Consider the following 4,614-nt stretch of genomic DNA (forward strand, 5'->3'; position numbering starts at 1 on the left):
GGGAGGAGCAGGAGGAGAGATCTCTGTGGGGCCAAGGCTGGCACTCACTGTCTGGGCCCTTGCTCCTTCGGGGCGGCCAGAGGAGGGCTGAAGGGGTTCAGGGAGGTTGTAGGCTGGCAGTGTGGACTGGCGCGTGTATGTGTGGCTCGGGCCGGGCCGAGGGCTGTGCGAGTGTGCGTGCGTGCCTGCGTGCGTGCATGTGGTTCTTGGTGTGTGGTGCGGTACAGTGCATGTGTCTGCGGGACCCTGGGCTTGCGTGGGCTCAGCGTCGGGTGGGCGGGCGGGCGGGCAGGGGGGCAGCGTTGACAGTCGCAGAGGGCTAGCACCGGCAGCAGGCTCTTGGGGCTCTCCGGAGCAGCGGCGGTCGTCTACGGCCATACCACCCTGAACGCGCCCGATCTCGTCTGATCTCGGAAGCTAAGCAGGGTCGGGCCTGGTTAGTACTTGGATGGGAGACCGCCTGGGAATACCGGGTACTGTAGGCTGTTTGGACTCCGCCCCGTCGTGTCCTCTCTTGCTTTTGGTCACTGTCACGACCACAGCCGGCCCCTCGGGGAACAGAGACCCGGGCTCGGGGCAGTCCAGCCCCACCCACACCCCACACGCGGGAAAGAGCATCCCCCTCGTCCTCCTCGCATAGGATGAGGCTTGTATTGCCCATCACCACTGGCTCCAGGAGCCCTCAGAGTGGGCACCGCCACACCACACCGCACCTCCCTGCAGGGTTGGCTGGCTAGCTAGCTGGCAGAGGGTTGGATAGGAGAGCCCGTCTCCATTTGCACCAAGCCCAGGATGTCCTCGAACACCCACCCGTCCCACCCATCCTGATCCAACACCTTACTTGGCTCCCACTTTGCCCAGGCAGGGAAGGGGGCAGTGTACTAGGCTACTCCACCCCTTGCCTTCGCCCTCGCCCTCGCCAATGAAGAAAGAAAAGTCCAGAGTTCAATTCCCACCAACTGCATGGTGGAAATTACAAACAATCAATCCACCAGGCAGGCATCCAAGGAAACCAGTTTGTTTGCCTTATTTTCTTCTCCTTCTCCTTTTTTTAGATTTGTTTCTTTTTCTTTTTTCTTTATTTCGAGACAGGGTTTCTCTGTATAGCCCTGGCTGTCTTGGAGCTCACTCTGTAGACTAGGCTGGCCTCAAACTCAGAAATCAGCCTGCCTCTTCCTCCCAGAGTGCTGGGATTACAGGTGTGCGCCACCACTGCCCGGCTGCTTTATTTTCTTCTTAATGTGTACTTTTCTTTTTCTTTAGATTCTGAATCAGAGTCACCCAGGAAAGAAATACCACCGTCACCACCCTCTGAATTCTTTTCCTTGGCCCTCCCCATTCCCCCCTCCCCCCATCCCCCACCACTTGTTGTCCTCTAGATGAGAGGGATGTAAATCGTAAAACCAATTTACATGTAGAGAACTGTAAGGGAGCTCTTCTGATCTAGAGAGTACCCTTGAAATGAAATGAGACATTTGCTTGGAAATATAATATTTGGGAAAAGGTATATGTTTGGATTTATAGACAGGAGAACAAACAAAACAATCAAAACCAAAAACAAATAAAAAGAAAACAAAAAGAAAAACAACAGAAACAAAGAAACAAAACAAAACTCATGCTGACTACATAGAAATCAAAAGACAGAGTAGTAACTGTTAGTTTCTTCTGTTGGCTTCTGGGTCGACTTCTGTAGCCGCTGGCCGCTAGCCGACACACACGCGCGCACCCCGGATGCCGGGCCGCGGTGGGGCCGGGAACCGCAATGAGGCACGCTAGACCAAATGGTTCCACGTGGAGTTTATTTAAGAAGGGAAGGGTAGCCGGCGGGAACGGGAGTGAGAAGGGAAGGAAAAGAAAGAGAGGGAGGAGCGCTGCTAGGTTATATAGGAGTGGTGACGTAATTACAGGTAAAGGTGGGCTATGGAATTCTGGGTAGATGGCGGCCGTTGCCTGGGCAACGGACCTATACATTGCTTTGCGTGGTGTCTTAGGCCTTAGGTACCTACATTCCTGCATTTCTTTTATTAAAAAAGAAAAAGAAAAGGGGTGGGGGGGACCCGATGATGAAAAGGAGTGTGGGCGCCGTGTCTCTTAAACTACTTCCTGCTGTCTAGGGGCGTTGTCAATTTTGGGGTATAGATGACTTTCATCATCGGGGTCCACCTGGTGCATGTTGGCATCAGCTACATCTGGGGACGGGGGCTCTTCCGTGGGCAGCGGTTGGTAATTCTGTAACAGAAGCTGATTAATAGTTTGGTTAGAAATTTTTTGCATTTGCCGTTGGAGGAATGTAGAAACAAGATTAATTAGGCAGGGAGCAAACAATAACACCAGGAAAATGACTAGGAGAGGCGTTACAAAAGGGAATATCCACTTCCATATAGGGTTTTCAAAAATGTCAGAGCTGGAGGTCTCACGATCTCTGAAGTTCTTTATGTCTGTCTGGAGTTCCTGGATTTTCTTTCTCACTATCCCGGATTGGTTGACATAGAAACAGCATTCTTCTTGGAGGAACAGGCAAAGACCACCTTCCTTAGCTGTTAAGACATCTAGGCCCCGTCGGTTCTGAAGCACCACAGCTGCCAAAGAATCAATCTGTTTCTGGATAGTAAGCACAGTTTCAGTCATTCCCTGAAGGTCACTTTTAAACTGAGAAGTAAATGTATTGTATTGGGCCAGAGAAGTTGTTATTCCTGCCACACCTGTGCCAACACCTATGGCTATTCCTGTAGCTACCAAAAGAGGAACGATCTGAACTGCTCTCTCATGTCGGGCAGCTACCATAATTTATAACTGGGATTGGCAGGGGCTCATTTCCCTGGATCACTCCCATCTCAGGGAAAAGGAGAACCAACGTGCAAACTTCTGACCAAGCTGGCAGGTAGGCGATGATATACCTGAGTGCCACAAAGAATTTGACGTGTTCTGGATTGCAGGGCATTGTGGCAGAGATGATATATCAAGGCTTATGGTTTTATTACAGTCTAGGGAGCTTAATGTTCCTACAGAACGTGTCCCAGAGTTCTTAAAACAGTTTCCCATGCCAAAGAGAGGGACAGAGGTAAGGTACGAGCCATGGTGACATCGGAGTCAGGACAGCTAACAAAAGGTGAGGTGAGGTTATCTGGCAGTATCACCGGAGAAGCTGTAAGTGACAGTTTTGAGTCAGTCCCTGGGGGTACACATAACCAGCAATCTTTAAAGCGACCAGGCCTGGTGACATTAAGGAGTTGGTATGCTGAGGTCAAAGTTTGAAGCAACAGGCGAAATGGCAAGTTAGTGCCATTTATGAGGGGTGCTGTTAAAGAATCAAGGACCTTAGAGGAGTGTTTAATTATCTCCCCCACTTTTCCAATATCTAGGGGTTGGGCGATTGAGATATAACTTTCTCTGAATATGGATGGTACTTATTGGGGAACTGGGCTGGTTTTTTACGATAGAGCTTACCAACGACTCCTGTTTCCCACCTGGAATCCCACGGGTCTTGTATGTGGAATGAAAAGTGTCTTGCGGTTTTGAAAGAAGAAATGATTGACCCGTGATCCTAGCATATGTATCTGACAAGACCAATATGGGCAGCCCCCATATTCGTCTGGCCATTTTTTACAGTAATCTTCTGTCTGGTCAAAGAGAAAGCAAGTATAGAGATCATAATACTTAGATGGGATAACAGATACAGGGATGATCGCGATTTGGATCGGTACCTGACATCTGGCTATGGAGCAGTTTCCTGACCCTATTTGGAAAGACTGTTTGTTATCTGTGGGGGTTTCTTGAACCTCGAATCTCCAAATGTAAGGACTGCCCTGGATGGAAATGAAGAACAGCAGGGGTAGGACAAGAAACCCATGTCTAATCCAATGAGGTCGAGCTCGGCTGCCGGAGTGGAGTCTCATGTTCTGGAATTGGGGACAAGGTGGGTGGTCCCGATGTCCTCCGGAGCTTGATAGAGCAAGGTCCTGTCAGGGTTGACGTGTATGAAGAAGAGTTATCTTTAGGTGGAGGGATGAAAGGTTTAAGGTGAGATAGATGGACCCAATGAGGAAATCCTTCAAGTTTAGCAGCTGTAGGGGTCACGAGAATCACCTTAAAAGGGCCCTGCCATTTGGGAGAGAGGGGTGAGGGCCGATGATCTGGAGGGGATAAGAGGACTTGGTCTCCAATGTTGACAGGCAGTGGACAGGAGACAGTCTGTGGCCGAGGTAGGTGGTGGTCAGCAAAGTCCCATAGGAGAGAGCGAAGGTGGCAAAGCAATGGGGTGAGTAGGTGGTCTGGGAGGGGAGAGCATTTAGGTGAGAGACCAGGAGTTAAAACTGGACGTCCATACATGAGTTCAAAGGGTGAGATAAGAAGAGGTCGCTTGGGGAGAGCTCGTAGCCTGAAAAGAGCTAGAAGTAGGAGTTTTACCCAGTCAAGGTGAAGTTCCTGTGACAGCTTGGCAAGAGTGGTTTTTTAAAGAGCGATTAGTTCTCTCTACCTTACCTGAAGATTGGGGATGGTAAGGAATGTGAAAATGCCAAGGGATATTTAAGGCCTTGGATAAACTCTGAGAAATCTGGGAAGTAAATTCAGGACCATTGTCTGACTGAAGGGAGGTTGGAACACCAAATCGGG

The 4,614-nt window shown here is 50.0% G+C and overlaps 1 non-coding gene across 1 annotated transcript; it reads left to right on the top strand.

Moving 5' to 3' along the window:
* Window positions 1-366: 366 nt before the first annotated feature.
* LOC127664235 (5S ribosomal RNA) lies at window positions 367-485 on the top strand. Its single transcript, XR_007973103.1, has one exon. It is a non-coding gene; the product is annotated as a 5S ribosomal RNA (ribosomal RNA).
* Window positions 486-4,614: the final 4,129 nt, after the last annotated feature.

Source organism: Apodemus sylvaticus, chromosome 13 (genome assembly GCF_947179515.1).
Source record: "Apodemus sylvaticus chromosome 13, mApoSyl1.1, whole genome shotgun sequence".
NCBI classification, from domain to species: Eukaryota; Metazoa; Chordata; class Mammalia; order Rodentia; family Muridae; genus Apodemus; species Apodemus sylvaticus.